This window comes from Ictidomys tridecemlineatus, chromosome 8 (genome assembly GCF_052094955.1).
Source record: "Ictidomys tridecemlineatus isolate mIctTri1 chromosome 8, mIctTri1.hap1, whole genome shotgun sequence".
Lineage (NCBI taxonomy): Eukaryota > Metazoa > Chordata > Mammalia > Rodentia > Sciuridae > Ictidomys > Ictidomys tridecemlineatus.
This window is the reverse complement of record NC_135484.1, coordinates 11,397,931-11,416,494: the sequence shown is the minus strand read 5'-3', so window position 1 is coordinate 11,416,494 and position 18,564 is coordinate 11,397,931. Positions and strand designations below refer to the sequence as shown.

General features: G+C 41.1%; 1 long non-coding RNA gene across 1 annotated transcript in view; it reads left to right on the top strand.

The window, feature by feature from the left end:
- Positions 1-18,564, top strand: part of LOC120889168 (uncharacterized) — a 50,468-nt gene that overhangs the window by 1,099 nt on the left and 30,805 nt on the right. The window lies entirely within an intron of this gene.

Here is an 18,564-nt window from a genome sequence, read left to right as displayed (position 1 = left end):
ACAAGTAATACTAACCTCAGTGTACTGAGTTTTTAAAAAGTTATTGGAAAACCAAATAACAGTGGTTATGATGTTGAAGTGAGAATTCCCTTGGAATTGCAGTGGAGACCCCAACCATTCTCTTACAGCTATCTTAGAACTCTGAGGTAATCTGATTCAGCTTCTAGCTTTAGAAAATAGAGATGTGACCCCCATAGTGGTAAGGAGATTTGCCTGATGCGGCATCAAAAACGTAGGTTGAAGGTTTGAACTCTCGACCCAGAGGTCTTATCTACCATAACACACTAGACCTGGAAAAACATTCGCTCATTTTATCTTCGCCATTTTGTTTTCCTATCACAGTTTTTATGAGAATGAGATTTACTGTGAAGAAATGAAGGTGAGCTGCTCAGGGTCACATAGCAAAGTACATGAAGAAGGCAACCTGAGTGTTTCCTCATCTGAGTTCCTGTCTTATTTGCCATATCTCTCAACTACTGTATCAGCTTAAATTATTTTTTAAATGAATTAATTTAGGTTAGTTTTATAGCACTATTTAAATACATAGAAATAAGAATCTAGGTATGAATTTAAACTTACAAGTTTCATATGACTATTTAAAACACAATTACAATAAATCTATACAAACTTACAAAGCCAAAACCAATTCTCTTGTTAATTTACAATGATGATTGATGTTAAATCACTACTCTTAATGCTGGCTGGCTGGCAGGATTCCTTTTTCTTTCAAATTCAACTTATCAATGCTATAGTGTTCCACATTTTGATTGAATATTCTCATCAGTTTTCTGGATTCAAAATACTAACAAATCTTTGTTCAAATTTTTTGTCATTATCATTTGGGAGAAGATGGATTTTACATATTAAGTCTGCCTATGTCTGTTTTCATTAACTTGAAAACAATTGAAATTGAATTATTTGGTATCAATTCTGCTATGAGTACATCTACTGCCTCAAGTCATAAGGAGGATATTCAGATGACCCAAAATATAAACACATAAACTTCTTACAAGATTAACAGCAACCTTTAAAATTTATTTAAAAAATAAATTCAAAAGTGGAAAAAAACAGTGTCATGGAGAATTTGTAGATTCCTGAGAATTTGTCCCCAGATCTAAATAGGGATTTGTCTTAAACCATGCCATCTGCAATAATCTTTATTTGTGAGGTTATGGCCCATCACCCAGCAACGTCCCTTGCTACTTCTCTTAATTCTCTTTTCAATTCTGTGTTGTTGTTCACAAAGATGTTCAGTGACTCACTGTCACCTGGATAGTAAATGAAGAAGCTGAGTGTAGAAGACAAATCTTTTGATTCTACTGCTTTCTGAAAAACATTGTATGTGTTAAATAATTATTGAACCAAATAAAAATTCCATCTTAGAAGAATCTTACAAGCTTTTAATAATTCTTGAGATTCAATTTTTATCATCATAAATATCTGATCCTCAGTCTTTTAATTTCAGAAAATTATGCATAACTCCTTGCAAAATCCTATGAAATCAGCAGGGGGTGTTTTAGTAGTATATTTCACATATTAATGCAAACAGCTTTCTCCCTTAAAAGAGAAGCATGCAGTTTCATCAGTTTTGAAGCTTTGAAGCGTCTGCTCCATCTAGATATAGATTTTAATATGCTAAAATATTATAATTAAAGCAGAAATTACTAGCCCCACCTATCAGTGAAGATGAAGAACTACAAATGATTCATACCAAACTATAATGCAGAAGTCTAATTTGCATGAATCCCAGAATAGCTATATAGGAAAATTACTTATTATTTTAGTCTTTATTTTAATGAAAATGCATATGTGACTTTATTTGATATAAGTCATTTAGTGTCTATTTATGGGAAAAGTGCTAATTCTAAAAGATTGTCATTTTACAGTTCCCTGAAAGAGACTTGAAAGCCACAAAGAGTAATATCTTCCTGCCATGTGGGAATTTTCAAAGAAAATTAAATGTGGCTTTGAATTGCCAAATTGAACTTTAAAAAAAAAATGACTATTATGGTATGTAAAGTGCCCTTTTCTGATAGTATTTTATAATTCTGTACAATATGACTTGATGCTCTAGAGAAATATTAAGAGCTACATTTCATACACATTTAGTTTCTTTCTTTTTTAATGCCTGTTTGCCCACTGTTCACAAAAGAATCTAGTGACCTACCTAGAGGGGAGAAGGAAAAACGCAATGGTTCTGAGCAGAGAGACCAAATGCTTATTCTGTAGGGACAGAAGCAGGGCAGTTTATGGAAAGCAACGCAGCCTAATTGCCTGAGGGAATCATGTAAGAGTTCCACTACTTTTTAAATATGGTGTTTATCACTATTCCAGGCAGTACTCAGAAGCCTGCTCATTGTCCCCAAAGATCTATGAATTATTGTCAAGTATCCTAATGAGGCAATGAAGATAGGCAGCCCTTCAATTTGGGATGACTCAGGGAGCATTGGTAGAATTTTTCCCTACACAACAAAGCAGGTCTTTTTGTGAATGAAGAAAAAGTTGGCATGTGCTAAAGGCATTGTACAATATTAACCTTCATTATATTATCTGTTTGTTAGTTTAAGCCTCAATATTTAATTGGAAAAAGTCAAGAATAAATGAAACCATGAATATAAATACATTCACAATGAAACTTTTCTATGAGCTCAAAAAGCGATGGGAAAAGTGATTGCTGTGTGAACGGGAGGCTCTGAGCGCAATGAATAAATGTGTGTTCCTGAGCATCTTGGTACAGCCCCCTTCCTCCCTGGCAGAGATCTATGGGAAGGCTAGTAAATAAGGGCATGCATCTATTTCTTCTTTTTCTTTCCCAGGTCCCCAGACCTTGCCTATCCTTGCCTCACTTCCTGAAGACCAAAGTGTATGCTTAGGCCATAGGATGAATGCAGTGCCTCTTTGCACACAGCATGGCCTGTGCTCTGTGTGCTTCCATACAAGTGAGTGAGTAGGAATTCATTCCCAACCACTGGCTGCCTGTTTCTCCAACTGATAAGGGGAGCCTTGCTTAACTTGGAAGAGGGCCAGAGCGGACCTGTTGGCACCTCTCACTTCCCTTTTAACTTCCCCCTTTGGATGAGCCTGCTGTTGGACTGTCCATATTCCTCTGAACCCTACTAGGTTTCCTCTCCTCTAAATCGCCCCCAAGTTATTATGGTCCTCACTATTCTCCACAGTCCAATTTAAATCCATATTAACCTAATGAATTTCAGTTATTGGGTTAATGACCTAGGAGATGCCTTTTGATTATCTCCCATATTACTTAGCTATGCTTGCTCCAGGTTGGAAACTAGGACCTGGAAGACATCCTGGCTAAAATTCTACCCTGGCCATGACACTCCTTCACCTAGGATGAACTGAGCCAGTTCCTGTTTCAGGTGTCAGGGTGGAAGCTATAAGGGAGAGAAAAGCCAAGCTACTTTTAAAAGAAATTTAGCAGGTGAAGAAGAGCAAGAAGGGAGAATTTGTGGCTCCTAGAGGCCAACAGAACCCACATGTGCGTCCTATCTTCCTCCCAATGACCATATCTCTATCTTAAATAGGTAAGAAAAGAAATCAGATGGGGCTGGGATTGTGGCATGTGCGAGGCCCTGGGTTTGATCCTCAGCACCACATAAAAATAAATCAACAAAATGAAGGTATTGTGTCCAATTACTTCTAAAAAATAAATATTAAAAAAGAAGAAGAAATCAAACACTTGCTGAGCTATCCAGCTCCAGCTGCATCTCCAATCCCTCTTCACAGCCAGACTATTCAGAGAGTCAGGTAGACCAGCTGTTCTAACCTCATTATTTCCCTTCATTCTTTAGTCCACTCCATTCTAGCTTCTAAAACCACCATTGTGAAGATTCCCAAGGATCTTTATGTTTCCAAATCCAAAAAACAGTCTCTATCCTCATCTTACCTGTGGATGACAACAAGAGGTGGATTTATCAGCACTGACTACATCTCGGGCCCAATCCTAGAAGTGCCCATATTTACTTGTTCAGAATGCACACCATATCACCCTCTTTCACTAATGAGGAAAGTGAAGCACAGAGGAGCTGAGTGTCCAAGTTCATACAGCTCTTCCCTGACAGAGAAGGTGCTGGACTGGGACAGACTAGAGCATCTGCACACTTCAGCTTCACCCCGCTTCCCGCCCCCGCATGCACCCGGACTCACAGTGACTGACACAGTCTGTTCTCTTGCACGGACAACAACTCCGTGTCTTTCTCTTTCTCAAGAGCTGACATCTGTTGCTCCACCTAAACTCTCAAGCCTATGATTCTCAGTCCAAGATCCTTCTCTCTCTTTTCCCTCCATGAAACTGTCTTCCCACAAACTTTTCCACATAATAACTCACCCTGGCAACCTACAAGTTCATGGCTCCCTCCCAATGCCCAAATCCTATTTCCAACACCAGATCCTATTTCCAACACCAGATCCTGAAAACTCTCCTAGCCACATAGGTCACACCTGATTTCTGTTTGTACTCCCTCCATCTTTCACATGGCTCCTTGCAGCAGCTTCTGGTCTTCTTGCTCTGCAACTCATTTATGTCCCACAGTAGCTGTGGGATACTGAAAAGCCAATCTCCCACCTCATTTAATTTGCCTTCCTGCTAAGTTGCAGCCATGCTGGGTCTTCTTTAAATTCCACAAGTATATCAAGTTCCTGCTTCCTCTCTGTTTTTGTAAACACAATTTTTTTCTGTCTGGAATGATCATCTCCCACTCTTTAGGTGACTAGAACCTTCATTTTTTTCTCTCTCAACTTTAAGGTGACCTTCTCATCCAGAAGTTTCTAGATGAACTCTAACAAGATAGGGAATTAATTTGACCTATAGTAAACTTTCCCTAAGGTTTTATTTTTACACTTTTCCTTTAATTTTGTTTTTAAAGCATAGTCTTAAGTGTCATATCAACAGATTTCCTTTAAAGATTCCATTTTGGTAGAAGGGTGCCATAGAAACTTTTTCTTCTTCTCCATCTATGTCTCAGCTAACTGATCTACTAAGAGGTGACTGAGTCTAATGATTGGAAAGGATTCTGGAGGTCACGGAGCTGTAGCAAGATCTTGGAGGCTTTCCTTGGGCAAGCATTGAATCCTTGGTTGCTACTCTGGGGGGGGACTTCTAGGGAGTCTGAAGGGAGAAGCTAGTGTGGCCCAGGCACCAGCGAGGGGTAGATGGGGATACTGGGAGCATTTATTTATGACAGACGTGGCTGCCCTATTTCAATATTTTAACAAGCTCATTCAGGTGAGATGTCAATCAGTAGCTTTTTTGCCCAGGGGACTACCTTTTCTGGGACTCTCCTTCTCAGCTTTTTCTTTGACTCTTTTGGTACAACTGTCACTCAGTTCATTTATTATTTTTGTGTTTACATGCTTTTCTGTAAAAGCATGTCCATTTTATATGTCCATTTTCCCTATTGAAATTTAGGATCCATGGAAACTGGGTAATATCTATTTGTTCACGATTGTGAACTGATTATTCACCTCGCACAAATCCCAACATACAATGGATGTTTAATAAATATTCACTAAGTAAATGAATAAAAATGACTCCCTATAATTAGTTAGGGGACACTTTATTGTCAAAGGAATATGTAGCTTCCAGAATTAAAGCCGACCTGGAAACTTAGCACTCCAGGTAGCTGTTAGATCATCTGGTTGGTCTTGCTTCTTCTCAAGACCAACTGCTGTGAAACCATCTCCTCTGCATCCCTAGCGAGCTCACATTTCCAAGCCAGATCTGCTCATGCTCCTCTTTAGCTCAAAAATGTCCCAGGTTTCTGTTTCCCATTCCGAAAGTTCAGACTCCTCACTATGCCTTTTGAGGGTTCATGCAGTCTGGATTCCAAACTCATGCTTGGGTACACTTCTGTTCATGTCTCCTTTTGTTTCCCCCCTAGTGTATCTCAAAACTTGCTTCTCCACAAGAATCCCTCTGCAGCCTTATTTATTTGCTCTGCTGAGTGAAATTCTATTCATCTTTCTGGCCATAACACAAGCATGACCCTTAGCGAGAAGCCTTTTGATGTGGACCACCTTCTCGCTGCACTCCCTGTCTTGGTCCTAACCCCTCCAACTTTGAGTGCCTATAGCACCTGTTCATAAATCCAGCAGAGTATACAATACATTGCAAAATGATTGACAGAATGACATGCTGCAATATTATATAACAATAGGATGTTGGGGTCTCCTTTGTCAGACTCTTCACTCTCCCAAGAGAATGATGTGCTTTATTCATCCTTGTGTACTTAGCACTAGCATGGTATCTAACATGCTGATTGTCAAATTGAGCATGAGATGTATTGCCTGACTGGACCTAAATCATGGGGCTTGTTGAGAGTTTTAGACATAAGAACTTCACAGCAAGGCATATTGAATAGATCAAGGGAGCTGAAGCCAGGCAAATTTGTGAGAACCCAGGTTTTGCACTTTTACACATTAATTGACCTTGGCCCAGGTACCTAAACTCAATGGAACTCAGCTTTTTGTGGTAGGCAGAATAAACTGCCCCCAAATGGCCACACCCTAGTCCCTAAAACATCTGAATGTGTTGGGAATTGCATGGCAAACACATATTAAGGTTGTTGTTGGAGTTTGGGTTGCACACTGGCTGGTTTTAAGAAGGAGAAGAGAGTTGGAAGCAAAACCAAGGAGATGGTAGTGTGGGAAGGACCCTGGCTGATTTCTGCTGGCTTTGAGAGTAGAGGAGAAGGGTCAAGGCAGAGAGAGACAAGCCTTCAAGACATGGGAAGAAGCTAGAGAATGCAAGGGATGGATTCTCCCTTGAAGACTCCACAGAGGGATGCTTCCCTGCTTGACTTTAGCCCACAGAGGCCCCTTTCAGACTTCTACACTATAGAACTATAAGATACAGATTTGTGTTGTTTTCAGACACTATGTCTGTGATAGTTTTTTTTACCACAGCCACAGAAAATTAATATAGTTCCTCAACTGTGATGTGAGAATAGTAATAGACAGTGTTTCATTGTAGTTCTAAGATAATGCACATAATGACAAAATGTGGAGCCCCACACTTTGAAAGTATTTCATTAGTATTAATTTTTTCCCCTCCTTTCTTCCTCTCTGAACACACTTATCTAGAAGATATATATCTAGCTATGTATAACCAACATATGAATGGTAGGGTGTTGAAATCGATACTCTTATGGTATTGAAATCAAATAACCATCAGGATGTGGTCCCTTATTGTTGTTGCAACATATGACAAAGTAAGCCCAGAGGATTACAGGCTCATTTATTATTCTGCGGCTCTCATGAAAGATGACTTTGCCTTCTGCAGATTTTTATTAAGCTTGGCTGTTGCATATAACTCTTTATTCTTTTGCTTCATTATTTAGAGGCATTGACAATTTTAACACTGTAGAGTTATCTTAAGGATAGAATTACAAATGTTATACCTTAAAACAAATATGCCATTTGATCTAACCATTGCCTGGTTTTAAAGTTGTATTTATTTTAGCCTATTTAGTACCTTTCTTGTTCTTTTGGAGGATGATAGTGAGGAAGGGTGAGTGGTTCTAATCTGGCTTAAAGGTTTAGGTAATAATTATATCATATCAAAGCTAGTGGCAGTACAAAATGTAAAATCTCAAACTATCATTAAATGTTAAATTATGCTGTGAAATGTATTCATATGCTATGACTGAAATTCTATTATTTTAGATGATCTTTCAAACAGTTTACTCAGAAGTCTTTTGAATGGGAGAGAGTCGGGGAGGGAACTGGCAGTTATAGCTAAGGACTAAGAATCAGTACAGTAGTCTTTTATATTGCATTGTGTTTTATTATACCATACCATATGATATTAATCATATCATACCCTACCATATAAAATCATATTGTTATTTCTATACTACCTATGAGTTAAATAGACTCTGTAGTCTCACCCAAGACTCCAATCATGACTTAAACTATGTCTACAAGAAAAATGCCTTCCAAATTCCAATGGATTTGCAAATGATCAGCTGCCAAATTGGGCTCTGAAAACTGTCCCTGTCATTGTTATACTTTTGTGCCTCAATCTGTGGCTGCTCCTGTATTTTTCATATGTATTTTTCAAATATTTTGGACTATGACCCAGAGTTAAGAAATGCCAGTTACCGTTATAACCCTGCACAACCACCCACCCACACAAAAATGTCATAAAATGCTGTGTGATGCCCCCTATCTTAGATGCTTCTGTTTTAATCTTTATTTCTTCTTTATAAATGATTGCTACCTCCTATTACATTAATTTTTACTGACAATAGATTCTGACCTGCAATTTGTAAAACACTGTCTTATTATTTGTCCCTAACCCTAAAGTGAAATGGGACACCCTGGCCCAGTGTAGGGTCTCTTCCTATGTTCCTTCTTCCACGGTGATCATTTTAGTAACTCATATGACATTTTTTGCAAGTCACTAACAAATGTGATAGGTGTGTAATTTTTTTCTTGTATAAATATATATATTCTCAGTTTATTATAAACGATGATTCTGATCACATCAGAAAGATGTCATGCTGTTTTCTCACGCTGGTACTCACAGCCCTTGTGAGGGTCATTGTCTGTATCCCTTTCTGGCATATTAAGCACAACAGCTTGCTCTTTTCTGTTACAGGATAAAGGCTTAATAGATCACCTTCATTATTAAAAACACTTTGGGAAGAAGTGGCTTGGAAGTTTATCAACTTAAGAGGCTCTAAGTTTAAGAAAAAGAATCTAGAATTATAAATACTAACTTCAGTATCAAAGCCAAAACCTGACATAAACTTTTGGATTGTTATCAAATTTGAGAAGCCTTTACAAAGTTTTCTGCATATGTGATCTGTATGTTTTCAGATTTTTTTCGCACAATGTCCAATTTAACATTTGAATAAATGACACTCATCAAGCAACTTGCCAGTAATGTCTTGTGAAATTATATTATATTATATTCATTGATATCAGTATTTGGTGTCAAATAATTGAGATATTTAATTTTTTTCCAATGTATTGTATGATTCATTTCAGTTTGTTAATTGGATTATCAAGTAACTCATAAGCTTATCTTGATTTATTCTTGTTACTAAATTAACTGCATTTGAAGTGCCAAATGCTTCACTTGCAACTTACCTCCTGACAGGGGAATAGTTTCTGTTGACTTTATTGCTCACTCTTCTGTTTTTGTTTCTTATGCCATTACTATTAAATCTAAATGTTCTCTCAATTTCTTAAAAGCAGAAAGTCTACTCTATGTTCACCCAAATCAGGAGTCTATAATTTTGCATATGTTTTACTTAAATCTTCTGTAACATCTTCCCAAATTTCAGTTAAAATGTGCATCATCTGCTGAATTCCCCCCTTAGCCAGATTTCCAAAGTGACCTCCACCACCCGAGTACAGGCTGGGAAGGCACAGTGGTCTTACCTGATGGTAGTTAAAATGTCTTTTGCAGTTTTATAAAAACACAACCACACGAGTTCATTTCCAGAACTTGTCTCTGAGCCTCAAGAGAGGCTTGGTCAAGGTAAATGCTCTGATGTTTCAACGTGTTTAGCTTCATGGTCAGTCTCCTGGATTACCGGGAGAAAAGCCAGACTGAATAACTTCTGGGGACACTGTGATTAGGTTGCCAAGGCAAAACCAGGGCTTCTTAATAATACAGTCATATGTGCTGCCTGAAAATCAGACCTGAGGAAGGACATAGGCGTGGTAGTTGGTTTGTTGGTTGGTTCTGTTACTGTTCTTCCTGGGGAGGCGATCCCAGGAAGCACACACAAGGAGATGGGGGGAAATGTCGTGGGAAAGAGAGAAAGTCCATTTCAATGTAGTTCAAGTTCAGTGCTAGGGCTCTAGGACAACTGGAGCTCAATTCCAGTGTGCAAACCAACTCTTAACTGTCCCACCCGGAGTCGGAGAGCTTCCGGAAGCCCCCTGGCACAGGAGACAGAAGGGGAGGTGGGGAGCTGAGTTTGCCTGGAGCTACTGCTGCCTAGGAAGGCTGGAGGCCCCTGGGGATGTGGGAGGAGCAAAGCCACACTGCATCTGCTGCACCGCCTGAATCCCTGTCACCTAAGAATTCAGGAACTCAGACTGACTCAGTGATCAAGACTCTCCAATGCTGTAGTTCTTTCTGATTTCATTAAGATGACTTTGAAGTTTAGTGGAGAGGGGATTCAAAGACCATGTGGGTTGTTCCTAACTTGCCAAAGGAAATTCTCCAATCCAAGCATTTAAATCCCAGAATTGAGACATTTTGAACCAAAGATAAGCATTTTCTTTAAATGAAAAGAGGACATAGTTAGAATTTCTAATTGCTTCCAATTAAATTCGATACCTTCTGAGTATAATGAAAAGCGATGAAACATTTTTGAGTATACTAAAGTGAAATATTCATTCACGAAAATGAATTTTACCACTCCAAGGGTTCCCAAGGTGCAGCATTCTCATTGTGATGAAGGAAAAAGTTGATTGTCTTATGCTCATCTGCCATGGTCATCTATGAAGGACCAGATTATCTAATGGGGAAAAAGATGAATGGGATTGGTTTGGTGGGTAAAGATCACCAGGCTTATGCAGAAAGCTGGGTTTTGTCCCAGTTTAATCAGCTGCATAAACACTAAAAAGCCCCTTTTCTTTTTTTGTGCCCCAGTTTCCTTATCTGTATGTAGAGGACTTGATTGGTAATCCTGAAGGTCACCTCCAGCTCGGAGGTGCTGTCATTGAAGCATGATGCCAGTCATGAGCACGGTCTTTCTATGATATCTTGAGCATCACCAAATAAGTTAAACTTTTGGACCTTCTGTTTACAGCTTGCCCATTTGAAAAATGAAGGGACTGGGCTAGATGCTTTTTAGGGACATCTCTGTTCTATAGTCCAGTGAAATAGAAATGTCAGAGGAAAAATCTGGAAGTCTGCTTAGAGGGTCCCCAGCCTGGCCACTGGGTGGCGATCTTGTTCCATGTTAGGATAGATTTTATGGCCTTTACAGATAGCTCCAAAGTTGGAATTAACTAAGCATAGTAAAGAAAGATTTTCAAAAGGATACCGAAATAAAAGCAGGTCAGCAGAAACTGGAATTATGGAGGAATGACAATAAACAGCAATGCCAAATAAGAGACATAAAATCCCAATCGTCAAGGCAGTAAAACAGGGGGGTATGGCAGCGTGTGTTTGGGGTATTATTTAAAGGAATACGGGGATTGGAGTACATCATAAATTTATATAGTTTTTGAAAAACATGATTTAAATGTTAACTCTAACATTTAAAGATTTTACTTGTAGGGTCACCAGACACCCAAAGTCTGTACTGAAGTACAAAAGTCTAAGTTTAAAAAAAATCTAAACCAAATCAACCATAGGTTATTTCTTTGTCTAAATCCAAAGGGAGCATTTGAGAGAACTGTAATAGTCTTCGAATCTTTAAATAATAAGCCCCCCAACCCTCAATAGGGGCTGTCCCGTTTTACGAGGATGTGGTCTCCACCTGGTGCCTGGTGTCCCTTTACAATCATTTCATGGGCTGATGGCTCCCGGGAGCCAACTACCCGGGTTGGTGACCTCCGTGGCATTGGGATGAGGGCCATGTCTGTGGAGAGACTCAAGGGAAGACACACAGGGGCACAGGGGCTTTGTGATGATAGCACTGTATGCCTCTGACTCTAGAAATGGCAAAATTCAAAGAAAAACAGAATCTCCCCACCAAACACAGTGAGGAAGAAGGGAGACCCAGGGACTCAGGAAGAGGGCAATGACAGATGGCATTCACACTCCTGAATAGTGCAAATGATCGCCTAAACCAGGAGCTGGGGTCTGACGGCAGGAGCATGCGCAGATCACAGCCCCTCACCGTGGGGTCCTCTCCCAGCGGCTCCTCTTCCTCCTGATGGGTGCACACGGTTCCTTCTGAAGGCCGGAGCTTGGTCTCACTGCTCTGTTTCCAGGACTGTTCTCCACCCCTCCCTTCCTTCCATACAGTATTTATTGGCTCTCAAAATCCTCCCCCCATTCAACAACAAGATAAGTTCTATTGCTAGGTAACCTTTAACAATGAGGAGCATTCATTTTGCATTTGCTTAATGACACAAAGGCATTGTTTGCTGATTTCAGGAGATAGCAGCAGATCAAAGGCACCAAGGCCAGAGGAGCCGGCAGAGTGGCATGGAAATAATGCTTAGCATTTATGTCACACTTTATACTCTCAGAGGAGTCTGCAATTATTAATTAATCATTGCACATGATAACTGGATGAGGAAGGTCAGTGTCATTAGTTATATTTTACAGGGGAAGAATCGGAGGGTGGAGAGATTCCCCCCAATCTTTAAAGCTCTCCTCTCAAAGGGGACCCAGGGCTGGGGGTTGCATGTAAAGTACAGGTGGCTGCAGAGCAAACAGTCTGGGGCTTCTTCCTGCCATGCTCCAGCTCTGCTGAGCTGTCTCCAAACCCCCTGGACACAGGCCATCTTGTGGATTCAGGTGCTGTGCCCTTAGCCCTAACAGCCAGGTTGCTCTTGTTGTATTTGACTTTTCCATATGTCAGTCACTTGGCATGTAATTTCAATTCCTTTTCATTCATTCAATGAAACCTAATCGGGCACTTTGGCTGATTCTTCAGATGATTCTTGTCTTGGAGAGCTTTAATTTCTTAGCAGGAATGCGCACGCACACACACACACTCACACTCACACACACACACACACACGTGCACACCTCCTTGGGAGGAGAAAGGAGTCCTTTCTCCCTGGGAGAAAGGAGGAGGTCTCTGCTGAGGAGGTGAGTTTGGTTAGACCTTCAGTGGGGCTCCAGAGCCCCAGTCCCTCGGGGGAGAAGATGTGAGGCTTCCTGAAGGTCAGGGCCTCTCAGTTCTGCCTTGGGCCAGGTCTCCTGTGGACTGGTTGATCACCTCTCCTTGTGCAGTGTCTTAGCAATTGTCTTAATAATTTGTATAAATGGTAAATGATATTTTTAAAATAGAACTATGAGCAATTTGAAAGAGACTAACTCTTGTAGCTCGCAGCATACTGTAGGAAACAGCAGCCCGGGGAAGCACCGAGTATCAAGTGGCTACTCTTTCTACTGCTTTAAGTGGCCGATGTGACAAAGAGTTTTGAGTCAGTTTTTATTCTTTTTTTTTTTTGTGAACAAAGAGAACTGAGTCATTTGTTCAAAGCTCCATAGCTCTTCCAGCCATTTAATAGGAATTTGGTGACCTATGCTCAGCACTAAGCCCAGAGATCCAAATGATGACCTACTCAGACATGGACGCTCCCTGTGTGCAGCTTACAGAATACTGGGAAAGCCCGACGTTGATAAAGACGTGTCAGAATCTGTAGCTCTGTATCAATATGGAATCACAGCCTGGGACAATGTCCTTAAGGGAAAACAAAAGGTGCGATACAGAAGCTAGTGCAGGGACCTGGTCCTGACCACAGGCCAGGGGGAGGGGCAGATAAGTGGAAGTGCTCAAGTTCAGGGGGCGAGAACTTGGAGGCTGTGATGTGGAGGCTGTGATGTGGAGGCTGAGTTCCAGAGCCTTTCAAGAGTGTGAAGCAGGCCAAAGGGAAGAGCAGGTGCAGAGGACGACGTGTAGGAGGAAGTATTTGAGAATTTGAGGGGAGGTCTGCTGTGCCCGGCTGGAGGAGGGCCGTGGATGGTGTAGGACCTTGTGGGCAGGTGGGGGCTGATGTCCAGGAACAATCAGGTTTTAGAAAACACAAGCCTTGATCTGCTGAAAAGTGAGTCTGCACATGGTGGGGATTGGTGGAGGGGGGCTGGCGTGTGAAGAGGGACTCTAGGAGAGGGGGTGTTGCAGTCATCCTGGGGGGACATGGAGAGGCCAGCGTGGGGATGGGTGAGGCCGTGAGAGGCAGATGGGCCTGTGCAGCCAAAGGCAGAGCTCTTGGTGGAGAGCAGAGAGGAGGCAGAGGCAGGGGTCGAGGCTGATGCCCCAGATCCCGGCTGGGACAGTGGGCGAGGCTGTGCTCAGGATGGGCACTGGTGTATTAGGAGGAAATCAGGGCGTCGAAAAGAGTGATAAGGACAGAATTTGAGCCTAGGTCAGCTGCCAATCAAAATGTGCTTCTCATCTAGCCTTTTTTCTCCATTGCTTTCTGTAGCTATAACTGGATACCACAGAGTGGGTAATTTATAAAGAGTAAAGGTTTATTCAGGTCACACAATTCTGGAGGCCAGGAGATTGAGGGGCTGCATCTCATGAGAGCCTTCTTGCTGGTGGGGACAGGGGCATCACAGGGCTAGAAGTGGAGGAGGGGAGACACAGCTAACCTGGCTTTTATAATAGATCAAACCTCCAGGCAGCCAATTACCCCATTAACCTATGAGTAGAGTACTCCGTTCCCAGAACAGGGCCCTGTGACTTCATGACCTTCCAGAGGTTCCACCTGGCCCCACCTCCCAGAGCCCAGAGCCTCACAACTGGGATTAAACTTCTGACCTGAGCTTCCGTGGAGGCTGTTTTTGGAAACTCAGTGCTGAATCACACCTCCAGCTGGCCCCTCCCACGGCCCTCCAGCGGATCTGCTGTGGCTTCTGCAGGAAATGAATGCACTTCCCTCACCAGTGAGGGACGGCAGTGGTGGATCTGTCCATCCTGCGGGCCTCGCTGGCCCTGCACACTGGGCAAATTGTCTCACAGTTCTCACTGTGAAGAGGAGGTCACCACGCCGCCTTCCTCATCGTGGGGTTAGTGGAAGGATCCGGGTTGCTGCCTCATTCACCTTCACAATCCTCAATTCATACAGAAAATTCGAAGTTAGTATGTTATATGATTCTCATTAATTACAATTATGCAAACATAAAATCATTCTGAATAAATAATATAAATGACATTATTAAACACAATATAATATACAATTTGAATTTTTAATCACAATAATTAGAAAATCAAATATAGAAATAATAGATATGTAACAAGCTGAAAATTTTAATAGCAGTTAATTATGAAATTTCCATAGCAACAAATAAACAAATGCTCTAGTATAATTAGAAGATCGTTACATCGTAATCTTTAATTTATGTCAATTTAATACTTTGTATATTATTAATGCTAACTTAATATTAGCTATTCCGTAGCCATTGGTATCATAATGAAAGCGCCTGTATGTTTGAAATGGAGCTCTGCAGTCTAACAAGTGGCAGACTATGTGGCCACAAGGTGTTGAGCTGATAAGAGATTAAAAAAAGAAGTTTAGATACTAATTAGTAAGACTGTGAGAAAAGCAACTTCTTACTTAGAAACAGGTTGTTTTGAATGTCGGTAGGTCATCAAAATCTCAATAAACATATTCTCCCTTGTAAGTCCACAAGGAATGTGATATGTATCAATCCTATTAAAATAAGACATGTCACTAACACCTGTCAGAAGACTGCCTTAATAAATGTGTGGCTCACTCATCTTTGAAGTTAACTATGTTATGATAAAAATGTGAAAAATCTTCAGGACAATAAAGCAGAACATGATGTGGCAGTCTTCTCTTGTGCAGTGTACAACTAAATCACTGTGTGCGCTGGTTCTAGTAAGGATTACAAGAAGCAATTCTATAAACTGAGCAATCACTAAATGCTAGCTTTTAATTTAAACTCTTAAACTTACATCATATATGAAGTGCTTTAGGATTAAAGTGCCCTGACTCACATCTTAGGTTCCTTTTTAAATTAGTACCAAAGGTAAATTTTTGGTGTGGATGAAGAAATTCAAAGAGAGATGCTCAAATTGCATAAGAATTTTATCAGTTAACTCCATCTCCTTTCTTGCCAGCACCAAAATACAGCAGGCATAACTGTAATTATGGGGTGTATGGGGCCTTGTTATCAGCTGCAGTTGATGGATTGTTCTCAGATACACTACAGAGAAAAGTAGCATTAGGGCTTATTTTGGTGTTTTGCTTTAGTTCTTTTAATGGCAGCAGCTGGAAGGAACCCCGAGGCTGATTGCTAAAATACAAATAACTAGTCGCCCAGTGGGAATTTACCTGGAAAGTCAAGGGAAAGAAATGAGAGTCATTGAGTGCTCAGGGGTAAGTGTATTTAAAGAAAAGGTAAAAATAGAACTTTGCCATGTGATTTAAAATGATGCAGAGGAAGGAGAGAGAGAATGAAAGGGATTTTCAGGTACAAGAGGGAGATATGTGGCCAAAACGCTGGCAGGATGACCCAGCCCAGGAAACCTGAGGCCAGCAGCAGGGAGCCATGTGGGGTGGCTGGCTGATAGCAGCAGGCACAGAGGAAACAGCACCCTGTCAGGGCCCTGGCGGGGCAGGCCAGGCGGAAAAGCACTGGCCCCAAAACCAGGCAGGAGGCTTCCTCAGGCTCAGGTGGGTGGAGCAGGAATGCCGGAGCCCAGTGCTGGTTTTGTGCAGGAAGAGTGGAAAGGAAAAATACCTGTGGAGACAAAGACAAAACTTCCTCAATTTTGTTTCTGTTCATTTGTTTTCAGAAATCATTTTGTTTTTAGCATCCTGTCCTAGTCGTTTCAAAGGGCTTTATCTTTTTAAAGACCAATGGCACATAAGTTCAACGTATTATTAATATGTGGGGTTAATAATGGAAAAGTGTTTCTAAGAAAAGCAGAGACAGAGAGGGTGGGTGGAGAGGAGAGAGGAGAATAGCAGACAAAAACAAAGCAACAGGAAAAACTTGACAGGAAGAAGAAAAGCAAGAAAACTGTTGTTAGAGAGGCAGGGAGCAGAGGAAGATGTCCAGCCTCCACGGATGCAAAGTCATAATGATAGGAACCGCTTTGCTATTATGTACGTGGATTTCCCTGCTTGTATGTCTGCCCATACTTAAAAAAATCAAGATTAATCAGAATGATTCGTAAATAATAAGCAACCAGAAATCAAGAATAATCAGAACTCAGACGTTGGTCAACTTTTTTCATGAAGTGGTAGATGTGTGACGTAGCAGGTATTCCAGGATTTGTAGGCTGTGGGTCTCTGTCACGCCACTGTTCACTGAGAGCATCTATGGGCACCATCTAAAGAATGATGGGCGTGTTTCAATAATACTTAATTTACAAAAACAGATGGTAACTGGATTTGGCTGACGGTTTGCTGAACTTTCATCTGAAAAATCAAATCCCCTCATTTCCAGATGTAAAGGAAGTCTTGAGTATTTCAGAAAGCTGCCAAAGCCTAGTTGAAGAAGATGAGTGGCGACCTACAGTCTATTTGGGCAGATCCGATTGTGTCCAGGGACACTCGGTTGCACTGAAATTCGGGGTCTCATACATTTTCTGAATGCTTTACTTTGGATAATGTAGAATGATAGCTAATGGGTCTTAGGTCTTTATTGTTTGTTTGAGACAGGTTCTTTCCATATTGCCCAGGCTGGTCTTGAACTCCCAAACTCAAGTGATCCTCAGCCTCAGACTCCCAAGTATCTGGGCTTACAGGTGTGCATTGCCATGTCTTTCTAATATATATATATATATATATATATATATATATATATATATATATATATATATATATAATATATAGAATATATAATATTTCTATTTAATAAAATATATCTCTATAATATTATATGTAATAGAATATGTTATATTCTATTACATATAATATATTAATATATAATATGAAATATTATATATTAATATATGTTATATTTTATTATATATAATATGTTATTATTATAGAAAATATATATAATAGAATATAATGTATATTATATTACATATAATATATATAACATATATTCTATTATATATGTACTCACACATTTATGTATGTGTATTTATATAATACATATCTATATCTCCTTCTCTCTCTCTACACACACACACACACATACACACACACACTTTTTTGTGGTATACAAAACCCAGGGGTGCTCTGCCACTGAACTACATCCCCATCCCTTTTTATTTTTTATTTTGAGACAGAGTCTTGCTAAGTTGCAGTTGGCCTTGAACTTAGGATCCCTCCTGCCTAAGCCTCCTGCACAGCTGGGACGACAGGCATGTGCCACCCTATGCAGCTCATGTTAACTCTTTTGGGATGGGTCCTCTCCCTAAGATCTATTCCACGTGGACCATGCACCTTTTAAAGCAGCACACCAGTTTATGTCTGTGAAAAACAAGATCAGATTCAACATTCAAGCCAATGTTTGAGCTGAGAAGGTCATTGAAGGTCGTTTGACCCAGTCCCTCAGCACCCTGCCCAGCCTCTGTCGGGCCCTGGAGAGGAGCCGAGGGTCTGGCGTGGCCGGATGTCAGTTCACCAGCAGTGCTTGTGGCTGCGGAGCGCCTGGGTCCAGCAGCGTCCTGTCCTTCCACAGGCTGCAGCCAGCTTCAGGTGGGTCAGCTGGGGCTCCCAGAGCTGTCTGCCCTGCCCTTGTCCTTCTGGCCAGTGGCAGCACCTGAAGCCTCCCGCTTGCTGCTAAGCCCTGCAGAAGCCAGAAGCCGCATTCCAGGTTTTGGTGGCGTTGCCCAGGTCTGGCCTTAGGCGCTGGTCCTCGCCAGGTGAATGCCCAGAACCTGCTCCTTCCCATGAGCTCCTGGCCAATCCGGATTTGTTGGGGGCAGCTCCTGCTCGGCTTCTCCTGTCTGCTTGCCTGTCACCTTT